Source organism: Mustela erminea, chromosome 6 (assembly GCF_009829155.1).
Source record: "Mustela erminea isolate mMusErm1 chromosome 6, mMusErm1.Pri, whole genome shotgun sequence".
In the NCBI taxonomy this organism is placed as follows: Eukaryota; Metazoa; Chordata; class Mammalia; order Carnivora; family Mustelidae; genus Mustela; species Mustela erminea.
The window spans coordinates 129,583,768-129,600,022 of record NC_045619.1 but is presented as its reverse complement, the minus strand read 5'-3'; positions in this window follow the sequence as shown (position 1 = coordinate 129,600,022).

The following is a 16,255-nucleotide window of genomic DNA, read 5'->3' as shown; positions in this document are numbered from 1 at the left end:
TGGTTTCTGGTGAGAGCTATTCTCCTAGTCTTCTAGTTATGTCCTTATGTAGACTTTTTTTTTTTTTTTTTGCATGCACACAGGAGGAGTGATGTGGGTATAGGGTCATTGGATGGAGAGAGAATTCTCTGGTCTTTTTATTTGTAAGGACGTTAATCCTATTGGATCAGACCTTATGACCTCATTTAATCTTAATTACTTCTTTAAAGGCCTCATCTCCAAATATAGCTTCTCTAGGGGTTAGGGCTTCAACATATGAATTTGGGAGTGGTGAAACACAGACAATTAGTCCATAACAATGGGTAATCCACAGTTTCACATAGAGAAGTTAAATTACCCTTTACTTTATGAGAGCTGGATGGAATTTCCACATATAGTTGGGAGAATTAAATTATTAGATACTGTTGTAATTGATATTTGAATAATAAGCATAGACATACCACAGATTAATGCGAAGTTGCCTTCATTTTTTTTAGCCATTTACATATAATAGAGCACTATCAGTGCCATTCTTTCATTGTGTGTAAGCTAATTAAAAACACTAACATGTCATTTATTCCCATTCCACTCCTAATAACCATTTGTGGAATAATTAGCATGTTCCAGACACTGGCTAAAATTTTTATATTTATTAATCTGTATGATAACTGTGTTAATAAGATGAATTTTACTCTCTTTATGGTGGTCTTGAGAAGTAAATGACTTGCCAAGTTCACGGGGCTTATTCTGGCAGAAGCCTTATTTGAATCTGTTTAACTATCTCAAAACTTGTACCTTTTTCTTGCATCACTGTTTCTTAAAAGAGAATGCTATATGTACAGGGATATAATGGAATCAAAGGCAGTACTACATTGGGATTCCCCAACTTTGGGATTCTGGATCGTTTAACCTTGTTCCTCTTTACTGGGAAGGATAGCTATAAGAATGCTCTATTTAAATAAGACCAGGGGTGCCTGGATGGCACAGTCCATTGAACCTCCTACTCTTGGTTTGGACTCAGGTCATGATCTCAGGGCCATGAGATCCAGCCCTCGACTGGGCTTCTCACTTGGAGTGGTGTCTGCTTGGGACTCTTTTTTCCTCTCCCCTTGCCCCTCCCCCACTTATGCTTATGTGCACTTTGTCTCTCAAATAAATAAAACTTTAAAAAAAAGATTTAAATAAGTCCAACACTGTAGCCCCTACTTATTGAACTCCAAGAGAAATTTGTTTTTTAAGATTTTATTTATTCATTTGACAGGCAGAGATCATAAGTAGGCAGAGAGGCAGGCAGAGAGAGAGGAAGGGAAGCAGGCTCCCTGCTGAGCAGAGAGCCTGACATGGGGCTCACTCCCAAGACCCTGGGATCATGACCTGAGCCAAAGACAGAGGCTTTAACCCACTGATCCACCCAGGTGCCCCTCTAAGAGAAATTAAAAAAAAAAAAGTGTTCAAGTAACCACATTGAGAGCTGTGACTGTGTACATCTTTAATGATAGTATCCAAGTAACTTAGGCTATATTTCTGCAGAGCAGTCTGGAGCCTAGTCTGAATGTTTGGTAGCTACATTCCAGCAGAGTTGTTTTTTTTTAATTTTTAATTTTTTTATTTGACAGGCAGAAATCACAAGTAGGTAGAGAGGCAGGCAGAGAGAGAAGAAGGGAAGCAGGCTCCCCGCTGAGCAGAGAGCCTGACGTAGGGCTTGATCCCAGGACCTCAGGGTCATGACCCGAGCCAAAGACAGTGGCCTTAACCCACTGAGCCACCCAGGGGCCCCTCAAGCAGAGTTTTGATGCTTCATTTTTCACTTGTATAGTATGGGTTAATGACCTCCTAAAAATGTAAGTCAGTTCTTTCTGGTAACTGGTGCTGTTTTAGGGCTACAACATGGTAGCATGGGAATTTACATCAGGACTTACCAATAGTTATCTGTTGAACAGCAAGTATTAAATGAACTTCATATTTGGAGGGGAGGGGTGTGGGAGATTGGGGGAGCCTGGTGATGGGTATTATGGAGGACATGTATTGCATAGAACATTGGATGTGGTGCATAAACAATGAATTCTGGAACACTAGAAAGAAATTAAAAAAAATAAATAAAAATTAAAAAAAAAAAAAAAAAGCCCAAGAAGTCAGCAGATGCCAGAGAAATGTTGGCTACAGGGCATGAACGTGGACTCCTGACATGATATGGACAGCTTTAAGGAAGTGGCAAGGTAAAAATAAATTAGAGAATAACTAAGTTCCATCCAGATCTTGACCAGGCCTGCCCAGCTGGCTTTCTATAAACTTGTCTATACTGATAAATATGTAGGGTCATCTTCTTGGTTTCCATTAAAATCTACTTGGGCAGAGAAAGGTGTCCTTACTTCTATTTTCTTCTTTTTTTTATCATAATTTAATATTTTCATTTCACCTGGAAGTTGAAGACAGATCATAACCTATGGTTAAAGATGATAGGAAGTTGTTACTAAAGGGATATATATATCCTTACAAATCCATGAAGCATCCCATTCCAACTTTACTTTGTGCTGAGTTGGGCAAGTTTTTGCACTTATTTCAAATGATAGTTAATTAAAATTTGAAAGTATTTAAATTTTCACATAAAGTTACATTTTACAACTCTTTCAATGCAATGATAGCAATTCATCAGTTTTAGAATTTCTTTTTATAGTTTTTGAAATTGTTTACTAGAGATTTTGACATTCTAATGTTATGTTAAATTTGCAAAGGTGGATTTAGATAGCACTGCAATGATAATATAACACACTTAAGTTTCTAAAAATAATTGACTCTATTTTGGAGCGGCATTGATATGACTAATTCAAAAAGAAAATATTCATTATATCTAATTGCATTAAAAGAAGGAGAATCTTGTATCAGTGGGGGGCCAGTTAAGAGGTGGAAACATACTGTTAATTCAAACAGGGAAAATTTAATGTAAAAATTATCATTTTCATCCACTTGGGCTGCTATAACAAAATACCACAGACTCTATAGCTTATAAACAACAGAAACTAATTTTGCACTGTTTTTGAGATCAGAAGTCCAAGATCAGGGAGCCAGCATGGACAAATGAGGGCCCATTGCCAAGTCCTTTTTTTTGTATTCTTATATGGCAAAAGGGGGGAAGGCAGCTGTCTGGGATCTCTCTTTTTTTTTTTTAAAGATTTTATTTATTTATTTGACAGAGAGAGAGGCAGAGAGGCAGAGAGAGAGAGGAGGAAGCAGGCCCCCTGCTGAGCAGAGAGCCCGATGTGGGACTCGATCCCAGGACCCTGAGATCATGACCTGAGCCGAAGGCAGCGGCTTAACCCACTGAGCCACCCAGGCGCCCTGGGATCTCTCTTATAAAGGCATTAATCTCATTCATGAGGGTTTTTACCCTCACTATCTAATCACCACCCAAAGGTCCCACTTAACTAATACCGTCACAATGGGCATTAGGATTTCAATATATGAATCTTAAAGGGACACACATTTAGACACAGCAATTATTAACTAGGGAAATGTAGGTCATTACTAAAAGGAGTAAAAGGAATTTGCAGACAATAGAGCAATAACAAAGTTAGGGAAGAGCTGCTACCTCTAGTGCTAAGGGGGAAAATCCAAGCAAAAAATAAACTTGCAAGAGGGCTCTTTCCACCCTAGAATAGATATTCAGACCTCTTTGAGAGAATACATCTGTAGTCTACTAGATGCAAAAGAGGTTCCTGAAGTCCCAAAGTGCCTCAGACCAGAGCTGTGCTGTTTGTAGCTGTTGGGCTGGGGCTGGTGAAGAAGGAATTTGTCTGGCTAGGGTGCTAGTCAGATTTGCTGAAAGGTGAGAACCAGTGGGTCTTTTACATCCACTGGTAGCCTCACCATAGATGTAAGAAGAAAAGCACATTCAAATGAGGAAGAAAAACTCCTTTCCCTTGCAGTGTGCCTTCCATGGCCTCTGTAGAAAAGGTTTATCTTGTGGGAGAAGACAAAGAAAAAATGTTTATAAGGTCTAGCTTCACTATCACAAAGCACTGTAAAGAAGGGTAATTCCAAAGTGAGCTACTACTTCACATATACTAGGATGGCTATCAATGTCAGAAAGATCACAGGTGTTGACAATGGTGTGGAGCAACTGGAACTCTCATGCATTGCTGGTCAGAATGGAAGAAAGTCCTGCAGCTGCTTTGCAACAGCCTGACAGTTAGTTCCTCAAGTGATAACATTGTTACCATATGACCCGGCAGTTCCACTCATAGGTACACAGCCAAAAGAAATGAAAACACAGGTCCACACAAACCCCTGCACACCAATGTTGATAACAGCAATTTTCATAATATCCCCAAAGTGATAACAACATGTGTCCATTAGTTGATAAAAGGATAGATTGATAAAATTTGATATAGCCATTACAATGGAATATTATTTGGCAGTAGAAAGGAATGAAGTCCTGATTCATGCTAAAACATGGGTGACAGTAGAAAACATTATGCTAAATGAAAGAACCCAGTTACTAAAGATCATATATTTTATGATTCCATTTATTTGAAATGTCCAGAATAGACAGAACTATAGAGACAGAAAATAGATTCTCAGCTGTCTGGGTGGGTAGATGATGGAGAATAGGAGGTGATGGCTAAATGTAAAGAGTTTCTTTCTTTTTTTTTTTTTAAAGATTTTATTTATTTATTTATTTATTTATTTATTTATTTATTTATTTAGAGTGAGCAGGGGGAGGGGCAGGAGGAGAGGGAGAGAAAGAATCTCAAGCAGATTCTGCACTGAGGGCAAAGCCCAATGTGGGGCTCAGTCTCACCACCCTGAGATCATGATCCCAGCTGAAATCTAGAGCCAGATGCCCAATTGACTGAGCCACCCAGACACACCTAGGAAAGAGTTTCTTTGGTGGGAGATGAAAATGTTCTAAAACTGATTGTGGTGATGATCATGTAACTCTATGAATATTCTCAAAACCACTGAATTGTATATGGTAAGAGGATGAATTGTATGGCATGTGAATCATATCTCAATAAAATGTTATAGTTTTTTTTAATTAATAAAAGGGTAGATTTGGAGACAAATTGATTCCTGGTACAAATCTTAATACTTTGGACAACAATGTAGCCATTTTACTATGTTAAATTATTTTTTTTTTTTTTACAGGAAGCTACTAAAAATATCTGAAGCCAAGAAGATAGGTAAGTTGCTCAGAACATGTTTTTCCTGTTTCCCTGTCTATTGTTGTTGTATAAGTAGTATTGTCTTATACAATACTACTTCAAGAGAGTCTTTAGGGGCGCCTGGGTGGCTCAGTGGGTTAAAGCCTCTGCCTTCGGTTCAGGTCATGATCTCAGGGTCCTGGGATTGAGCCTCGCATTGGGCTCTCTGCTCCGCAGGGAGCCTGCTTCCTCCCCCCTCTCTCTCTGCCTGCCTCTCTGCCTACTTGTGGTCTCTCTCTCTGTGTCAAATAAATAAAATCTTAAAAAAAAAAAGAGCAAAATATTAAATGGCCTTAACTGAGATGATATGAATGTGCTTGGTCGTTCAAATTATTTACAAATATAGGAGCTTTCAAGTTTTAAGAAAACATGTTTCACAAAAAGGAAAGTAAAGAAAAGAAAAGAAAAGAAAAGAAAACATGTTTCACACTTATATTTTGAGAAAATTTTTGCACTAGTTCTACAAAGATAATCTGAAAAATGAAGTTCATTAAAAGGCAGAAAATCAGGGGCACTCGATGGCTCAGTTTCTTGAGCCTCTAACTCTTGATTTCAGCTCAGTTCATGATCTCAGAGTCTTGAGATGGAGCTCCATTTTGGGCTCTCTGCTCATTGTGGAGTCTGCTTGTCTCTCTTCCTTTTGCTCCTCCCCCACTCCCTCTCTAAAATAAATAAATAAAATCTTAAAAAAGAGAGAGAAGAAAATCAAAAGCTGAAATGGATTTTCTCTCCTGTCTGCTGTGCTGTCATTGGCATTTCTTTGCTTCTCTAGTTGAAGCAGAGTAGACTGGTTCTATGCTACTGGCACCACCTGGGAAGTGAAATGGTTCTTTGGACTGTTTGTTTGTAGGTTGCAGGTGGGAAAGAGAACCTAAAGAATAACTTACCTGCACTATTACATCATAAGTTGGAGGCCAGCAGATGTCAGCATAAAGACAATTTCTGCTGATTTCTGTTAGCTAGCTGAAAAATTGGGTCCTGCTGCTCATATAAATGACAGCACCTGGAGCTTTCTCCCCCTTCCAGATGATAATCCTCCCTTTAGGGTGATAACAGCACTTACAAGTATGTGTAGAAGAATTATTTCATGCCTTTTGAAATCACCTGTCCTTGTACACATGGCAAATGCCACCTCTCAGGATTCTCATTCTACATTCCCGGAGGAGTATCTTGGATTCTGTGTCTTTGATAATCTCTACAGATTTTTCTGATGCCCAGCTAAGATTGAGAACTCATGTCTGAAGGAGTAATAACAAATCTATAACTTTTTCTTCTTTGCATACTTGTTTTTATCTAAGTGTGTCCTTGGATTTTACTCTTCTTTGAAAGCTATTTGTTGATTTATTGGGTCATTTTTCATTAATTCATCTATAAATTACTGAGTCTACTATGTCCCAGGAATTGTGCTAAGTTAGGTTGAGAAGAGTACCCTTAAGTGTGGTTGAGAAAATATATAAACAAGTAATTTAATATAAGGTGACAACTATAATGGAGATAAACTCAGCAGTGAGGAGGAGCTTTTAAATTAGGAAACTTGGTCATGGCCTGACTAAAATATTGATAGGGAGGAAAGGAAAATAAGCCTGGACAGTCATTGGTGCCCCTGTCCTTGGTGCTGAACCATCTCTTCATACGCTAGGGTAAAGAAGTTTTTCCTAATACCTTAATTTACCTATACCTTAATATAATTTGTGTGTTATTATTTTTATTGTTGGACAAATCACCACATTTTTGCCAGTGAGAGTTTCTTCGGGTTGTGTCATTAATGATTTGAAGTATGGTCAAAGTACTGTATTTTAAAATTATTTGAAATAATGTCTCTCTGTGTTTGTCATCAGTTTGATAAACAGATGACTTTGAGGATTTTGCTTTTGATATTTAGGGATTGCTTTTTTCATTCCGATTTGTTTTAAAGTTATATAAAATATTTATATGATTCCAAAGTCAAGTCTAAAACACATCATATTGTATTCAGAAAAGTCAAGTATCTGACTCCAGCTCTTTTCTCTTCTATAGATAATCCTTTGATGTATTTTATAGGTTATCCTTTAAAAGTAAAAGTGTGCATGTGAGAGTCTTTCTTTCTTTGTTTCTTTCTTACTTACTTTCTTCCTTTCTTCTCCTTTTCTTAGATAAATACTATGTATATTCTTCTCCATCTTGGTTTTTTCCAGCTAGGGTTATATTTTGATAATAATTTCATACTAGTGTATAGAAGTAATCTTCATTCTTTTTTATAACTGTGAGTTGTAATAGGAAGCTTAACTTACAATCTGTTTTATACTTTGTAATAGATCCTTTATATCTATTATATATAGAATAGATTCTGTTCTCAGCAACTGTATTCAAACTAATAAAACACCCTAAAAAATCTCTTAAATGAGCACTGAGACATCAAAAGAATATTCACAGAAGCATTATTTGTAGTGACAAAACCAGGAAATAACCTAAATATCCATCAAAGAGGGAGGATGAATATATACTGGTCAACAAATAGAATGTTGTAATAATGAAAATAAATGACCTAGTTGTGTACATTCAACATGGATGAATCTTAGAAATATAATATCATGCCCAAAAGACAAGTTGTAGGATATACATTATTTCTTTTTTTTTTTTTTAAAGATTTTATTTACTTATTTGACACAGAGAGAGAGATCCCAAGTAGGCAGAGAGGCAGGCAGAGAGAAAGGGGGAAGCAGGCTCCCCACTGAGCAGAGAGCCCGATGCGGGGTTCGATCCCAGGACCCTGAGACCATGACCTGAGCCGAAGGCAGAGGCTTTAACCCACTGAGCCACCCAGGCGCCCTACATTATTTCATTTTTAAAGAAATAAAAAATGTGCAAAATGAAATCAAATATTATATGGTTTTTACAAAGATACAATCATAGCACTAAAACCAGAACTAAAAGCAAGGTAATGAGAAACACAAACTTTAAAACAGTGAAATACCAAAGGGAGTGGAGGGGGTAAGGAGGAAGAACAGTGAGACAATCCCTCAGGAAAGGCAAGGGAATGCTCATTTGTTATGCTAAGTGTAGAATGCAAGACATTTTTCTTTGGGCTTAGGAGTAGTTATAACTCCAACAGGTGTCATAAATATTTTGTATTTACTCAATATTTAATATATTTTTCTAAAGATTCATACATCAAGGGGTAATGTTTAGAGATCAAGGACATGCAACTCTAAGATGAACTGAAAAGTCAACTGACAGTATTCTGTGAATAGTTGTTCATGGCTTGGAATAAATATTTCACAACCAGAGGTTTACTTATAAAATGTAACAACAATGTGCTCAGGAAAACTGTACTCAGTGACTCCAAAAGTGACTTGAATAAGGGTGAAGATGATGATGTCAAAGGTACAGGTGAATAATTTGAATGCAATTGTTTTAATGTAATGAGAGAGTGGAAAAATCATCATTGATAAGTTAAAAGAAGTTTAATAATACATGACTTAAGTATATATATATATATATGTAATTGGGTTAAAAACAGTATTATCAACAGGTAGATGTTTGACTATTTTGTATACGTTTGTGTATCCAAATTGACCAAAACCCCTGTAAGTGATTTGTACAATACCACCTCCCCACCTCCTGTAAATGTAATGAAGGGCTGTGGAAATGAGACGAATCATTCTCTCTCTTCCCTCTTTTCCTCCTCTTCCCATAGGGCAAAATTAACTTTCTTGGTAGCCATAGTTATTTTTTAAAATTATTTTTTAAAGATTTTATTTATTTATTTTAGAAAGAGCATGGACAGGAGGGGCAGAGAGAGAGGGAGATAGAATTTCAAGCAGATTCCGTGCTGAGCATGGAGCCTTATGTGAGGCTTAATGTCATGATTCTAGGATCACGACCTGAGCCAAAACCGAGAATCAGTCATTCAATGAACTGCACCACCCAGGTGCCATAGTTATTTTTAAATGATGTTACCTGTTTCATTCCTTTATTTTTGTTGTCTGAAAACCATAAGCTCCTAGAACTAGCTGAATCCAAAGGCCTGGGTATGGCTATGGTGAAGGAGGGGCCTCAGAATCCACACGCTTCTTGGGCCTACCTAGGCTCTTGAAAGTCTTACCTGCATGGCTTTTTTAATGGCTGCTTTTATCCTGAGCAATAGAAGACACTGAAAGTTTTGCTGAGCACTGCTCTAAATAACTGGGTCACTGTAGTTCTTTGTTTCCTGTTCCCAAAGTATTGACTGTCTTCCTGCTCTAGTGCTATGCAGTTTCACCAGATATATTTTTAGGCTACTGAATTTTCTTGGCTTGTTTTTTACTTCCCTTTTAATTTAGCATTTCCAAGTTTGCTTCTTTTTCTTTGTCTCCTATCTGTGGGTATCTTCTACTTTATGGATTCACCAAGTTCCTCTTCCTTTTTATCACTTTCTGTGAGTGCTCAATTGATTTTTTTTTCACATTGCCAGATATTGTTATGAAGTCTCTGAATTACCTAGACAAGTCCTCAGAGTGGTCATAGATTTTCAATAAATTCTGTAAATTTTTGGTGATAAAAAGATAATACTACTAATACCACCATTTAAGCTACCTATTTACCTATGCTATCCAGGTGTTGCACTAGGAACCTTCCACTAAGTAGGAAACCCTTGACTGGTAATTTAATTTACAGTTTTAAGTTGTACAACCTTACAATTTTGATTTTTAAATTTATTTTATAAAAATTCAGGCTTTCCCAATTTCTACTTATCCAAACCACTTTTTTCTTTTAGACAAACAAAAGGCACATTAAAAATACATGCAATTCAAAACATTGACATAGTCAATCTCTTATATTCATTGTTTATGGGTTTCCAAAACTGGAGCTGATACTAACTAGCAGGTGGGCACCATTATGGTATCAGTTCTGATTGGTTGAGCTTCCATTCTGAATGGTCAGTACACATTCCCTACTAAACATTAAATATTTATTTAAAATTTTTATTACCTTCCTGCCTAAGGTGCTATAAGCTCATTCTACCATAGATCTGATACAGAAATTGAAATGGAATATGGAATAGTTTAAGGAAATTTTCAGTGGCAGGTAATTTTTCAGGATGAAGCATTACTCCTTCTAAAGAGCTGGTGCTCTAATTACCTCAGCAACAGTAAGGTCGTGGCCACTCACAATTCTTGAGCTCCTTCATTAGGTAATTTCTCATGACTAGCCAAGTCTTAAACACTCAGAATATGATACAACAAATACAGAATCATTTCTATATATTTAAGGACACCCATGTATACACTATATCCTTTGGACTAGCCCTGCCACAATGCAAATATAACTTTCCAACAGAAAATTTAGCATGAAATTTTTTCTTTCAAGGATTTTCAGAACTGAATTATATACCTTAACATGTTCTCATTTTAGAATGCTATTCCTTTTTTATGATTAAGCTTGGACTTTCCATTTAAAAATTCTACAACATTTGGGAAAATAGACTTTCCAAGGGTAGCATTAACACAAATAGTAGATGTATAGAAGGAAAACAGTCAGCCCGAGGAGGTACAGTACTTCTGGTTGGTAGGTGTTATTGATGAGGATTTAGAACTATGAGGACAGGATCTATGTACCAGCTCAAGAGTTGGTGAGATTCTGATGGAGAATCAGAACAGAGCCCCAAAGAGCAACCCAGGACAATCGTGCAAGACCATCCCATAATATGCATATAAACTTCACTTATTTTGAAAACATTGTGAGTATTTGGTATTTTCTCACCTGGTTTCCCAGATAGAAAGCTCCAGTATGGGGGCTGTCTGATTCAAAACCACACTTTTGGCACGGCTTGTTGCTTGGCAAATATTGGAGTAAATACTTTGGTTGTGGCAGAAAAGGAAGTGAAGATTAAAGAAGAAAAAAAAGAGAAAAATGGAAGAACATAAAAAGAGGAGATATAGAAATAAACAGATTAGGAGGAAAAAAGATCAGACGACTGAGATGGTAAACAAGGGGTGAGAAGAGGGAAAAGCGGCCAAGGACATTTTTTTATGGAAGAGTATGAAAGAATAGTGGGTTGGAAAGAAGGCAAGAGACTAAAATGTGATTGCTGTAGGGTGAGATCAATGGGGGCAACTGAGCAGATGTGAACTGAAGGGAATGAAGCATGTGGATGTGGTTTCCCCATGCTGATGTTCCCACTGCTCATTGCTTTAGCAGGGAGGCTGGTTCTGAGGGTCAGCAGAGGCAGGACAGGAAGCTGGATCCAAGGAGAGCCAAGTCAAAGCTGCAGGAAGAACAGGGGTCAGATGGGAAATAGGTTGATTTCAGAAAACTACTCAGAGAAGGGGCCTGGAACAAGATGAACAGTCGGATGGTGAGAAAACACAGACAGGGAGCTCTCTCCCAGCCAAGGAGCCTCTAATCCACTCCTATGGGGTCAGGAACAAAATCCAAGTCTTGGCTCCTGAGTCTCTATTTGAAAGCTGCTAACAAGGTAGGAAATATGGCGCATGATGTCAGAGGCATACTTAGTTTTTTATCAATTGCTGTTCTTCCTTGGAAACTGGGTATTGATTCCAGTTGAAATAATAAGCCCATTGGAAGCTTTGCAGCACCAAAACGAGATTTGAAAATAGTTATCTCTAATCATGTTAAGTATAGTAGGAGTTAATGACCCAGTGACTCAATTATATAATCTAAAAACCCATTATTTTAAGAAAGTTAGGCAGTGAATTTAAGGTGAACATTTAAAATTGTGTCAGATTCTGTGTAGAATTCACATTCCATTGAATTCTTGTCTTAAGGAGAAATGGGTTGTGTTTGGAATTCAGGCTGCATAGAACTGAATGTACAGGTTTAAACCAGCAAGTTTTAAATCAGACCAATAGCCACATGTCAGAAGAGTCTGTGCTAGTGTAATTTTGGTTTTAAAGGAAGCAGAAACTGATGACTATCTTCAAAGACCTTGACTACAAATTGAATCAGAGGGTTAAGTCTCCTGAAAACCTCATATAAATGTTTACAAGTGTTTCAGAAGGCAAAAGAAAGAGAAACTGTGGAGGACTTTTTATGACCTTCTCATCTTGCAAATCCTCTGAGAAATATTTCTAATGGACGAGTCTGCCTCATGGAGAGCTCATAAAAAATACAGAATGGTAAAGAATGTTTATCATTTCTACAATTTTTAATATTAATTATGTGAGATTGACCAATTTTTTTCCATTTTTAGAGCATCTCCTGCTTTATCACACACGATAGTTTTTCAGGTATATATTGGAGACTTGTTATTAGCCAAGGTCTTCCCAAGAGAGGGAAGATGTTTATTGCTTTTCAGCACACATGCTCCCATCTAAAGACATGTGCAAGGGGCGCCTGGGTGGCTTAGTTGGTTACATGTCCAACTCTTGATTTCAGCTCTGGTCTGACCTCAGGGTCTTGGGGCTCCATTCTTAGCAGGGATCTGCTTGAGATTCTCTCTCTCCTTCTTCCTCTGCTCCTCCCCCACTCACATGGCACTACTGCACGCTCTCTCTCCTAATAATAAATAAATAAATAATCTTTGGAAAAAAAAAAGGCATGTGGGGGATCTGGGAGAAGGAGGGGCAAGAAAAACAGGAGCAACTCCTCATCACAGGACACTTTCCCCAAAATCATTTTGCTGAAGGACACATGGTACTTTCTCTCTCAAAGCTCTTAACTCAAACTTATTTGTCAGCTGCTTGAAAATCTCTCATTTTCCCCATTCTCTATTGTCCTATACATAGACCCCCAGATGTTTTCTCTCCCAGCCCCCTTTCTTTTGAAAGAGACATTTGCACATAGCAGAACCCTGTTCAGGGCATACCCCTTCCCTCAAACAAAAACAAAAACAAAAAACATGGGTTTTGTTTTAGTTTTTGTTTTGCTTTTGTGTAAGAGAAAGGACCCCTTTCCTTTACAATTAGACATCTGCTCAGTCTTTGGGACATCTTAGACTCATCTGTAGAATTCTACCACTCATCTGTCACCCCACAAATATTTGCTTATGGACTCTGTTTCTTTCTAAATATAAGCTCTGATAAAAGCTGAGAGAAATCATAGAATCATTCCATATAAAATGCTCCAAGTGGATTTTTCTCTGAAGAACATGAAGTTTTCAGTCAGCTAAATATTCTTTTATCAAATGAGAGAAATAGAGAAGTTGTATCCATATAAGATAAACATGTGCAGGTAGATTTATGCATCGACTGCTGCATTCTATCTGTTGTGATATGTTGTTTTGATTAAAATATATGAAGAGGGGCGCCTGGGTGGCTCAGTGGGTTAAGCCGCTGCCTTCGGCTCAGGTCATGATCTCAGGGTCCTGGGATCGAGTCCCGCATCGGGTTCTCTGCTCCGCAGGGAGCCTGCTTCCTCCTCTCTCTCTCTCTGCCTGCCTCTCTGCCTACTTGTGATCGCTCTCTGTCAAATAAATAAATAAAATCTTTAAAAAAAAATATGAAGAAAACTTGGCCTCCCATAATATGCAGTCAGCAAAAGAGTATTTTGGTAGTCATTTCGGATAAGTGAGTTGTACTGGGAAATCCAAAACCCTATCTGTGAAGTTTTAGTACTCTGCTGCATTAAATTCCACTGGTTTGTCTTACATTTTGAGTGGGTCTTTTAGCTGTGTATGATTTTGTAACATTATTTATAGGTCATGTAGAAAATAATGATTTATTGAATTATGCAAATATTCCAGATATTGGCACATTTAATTACATAATATGAAAATCATATTCGTGAAAATCACCATTGTTATTATCCTAAAGGTTTTAAAAAGTTTATGGTGGTGGATATGAATTTTCTAAAATTCTAATTTTTTGCTTGAAAGGTTCAGAATGGGGTAGGCAGAAAAGTTCATTCTGGCACCTCTTGAAGTTGACTCTCTAGGTTGTGTACGGGGTTATATTTTAAGTCCATGATATTTAAGAATTTTGACATTTTATTGGAGATTAGAAAATGTCCTTTCAACGATGGAGCTTAGGTTTGGCAAGTCCCAAGTTCGAGATCGCTTTCATCCTCTTTGTGCAACATATTATTATGTACCATCTATATTCAATTCGATCAATGATTTACATGTCCCCCACCTCATGGCTCTTTAAGATGATATTTTATTTTTAATTTTTAGCTGTATTTCCTGTCCAACTGGTATAGATGGAAGGAGGTACTCATCTTCCAATTATTATTAAAAATCTTATATAAATGTTAAGAGAGCCCATGAACCAGGGGTGAGTTCTGAGTCTTGAGTTATGAGAAAATGCAGAAACTCATCGCAGCAATTTGCAATGAAAATTTGAATATTACTGGAAGCAGGAATGCTGATTATATTGAAATGGACAGAAATAGCACCTCATTCACTTGCAAATAGACAACTTAGTTTCAAATGAGTTTTTCTAGGTTGTGATATTTTTTGCTACCTTCTAAAACTGTTTCTCCTCAAAAAAAGGCCACGTCCTTTCAAAAAAAGGAAGGTGCATTTTATTAAAAGGTCAAATAATTTGCAAAGCTCATACAGTGAGTGTAGAAACAGAATATTAAAAATCTGTCCATGTCTACTTTCATATTTTACCCTTGAGAAAATTAAAACAATATACATCTTCTGAACTATTAGTATTACCATCTGTTACTACTCACAGATGTAGTCAATAACCTTGTGCTTTTAGCTTCTTGATTTTTAACATTTTTCTTCTAAAACCACTTTTTGGGGGTGGGGGCAAGAGGTCTGAGCTTTCTGTAATGCCACAGTAGGAAACCAAGTTTCTTTTTAAAATATTTTCACAAGTGATCTGGATAAAGGAAAACAAGAGCATGCATATCAGATTCACATACCATACTGAATTGGTTGGGACTGAAAACCTGTGTGAGTGGTACTGATACTTTATAATATTAGAACAAAATTTAAGTAGAAATTGAGAAATCAGAAAAACAGTCACACACAAAGAGGGCAGAATTGGGATAGAGAAGTGGATCACTTCCTCAGTGCCTACGCTTCCTTCTCTGTGAGCATGACTGTCCCCATTACCCTGGAAAAGCTTCTTACTTTCTATGTGACATTGACTCTTGTCCACGGCTGACTGGAAGAAAGTTGTCACTTGACCTTCATCATGAGACACCCAGATTCTCTCTAGTGGGAATCTGGAATAACAACATGGACAATAAGGAAATTTTGCTTCATGTTATTAAAATATATTTCCGAGACGTACGATGTCAGGACTCCAGGCGAGTCTGTAAAAGCCAGAACCACACAAAGAAAGTTACAGGGGAGGAGCAAGATTTGGATCCTCCTAGAGGAGGTAGATGGAGAGTACAGCTAATGGGTAGGAGAAAAAAAAAAAAAAGATGATCCTCTGTCTTGGCTGGGTGATGAGCATTGGGTATGTGCTATGGTGAGTGCTGTGAATTGTGTAAGACTGATGAATCACAAACCTGTACCCCTGAAACAAATAATATAGTATGTTAATAAAAAAAAGATGAGAGATCATTGTTCTATCACTTTATTTTTCCTTTAATCTTCTGTTTCTCCATCAGTGGCAAGGAACGGAGTTATGGGAGATGAGACAGAGGAGTATGCTGGAGCTTGACCGTAAGTGTTGTCTAAGGCCAAATTAAGGATTGTGAGTCTTGGCCTCAGGGTCATGGGCATTAGTCAGGAGTGGCCCGATCCTACTTGTTTTAGGAAAATCTCCCTGGCTGCAGAGTGGAGAGTGGATGCCTGTGCCTGGAAAGAGCGAGAATGTTGAGAGGTGGATGATGGGAAGAATAACTCCCTTTGAGCGTTAACTTTCCTTGTCGCTCAAGTTTCAATGTCCTTAAAATAACCTTGTCTTATCCTTGAGATTTTTCTTTTCTTTTCTTTTCTTTTGTTTAGCACCTAAGCAACCCAGATTTCCCAGCAGAACTGCTGGGTAAATATTTCCACATGGATTCCCACAGTTACCTCAGAGGTTAAGCTGTTCACAACAGAGCTTTGACCCCGGGCTCCTTGTCTGAGAGAGTCTCATAAAACTAGAATTTATCCTTGCTTTTTTGGTCTTCTTCAATTCCCCATATCTCGTTTGTGACTAAGTCCTGCCAGTCCTTCTTCCTAGTACATCTTAAGTCTGTGTACCCTT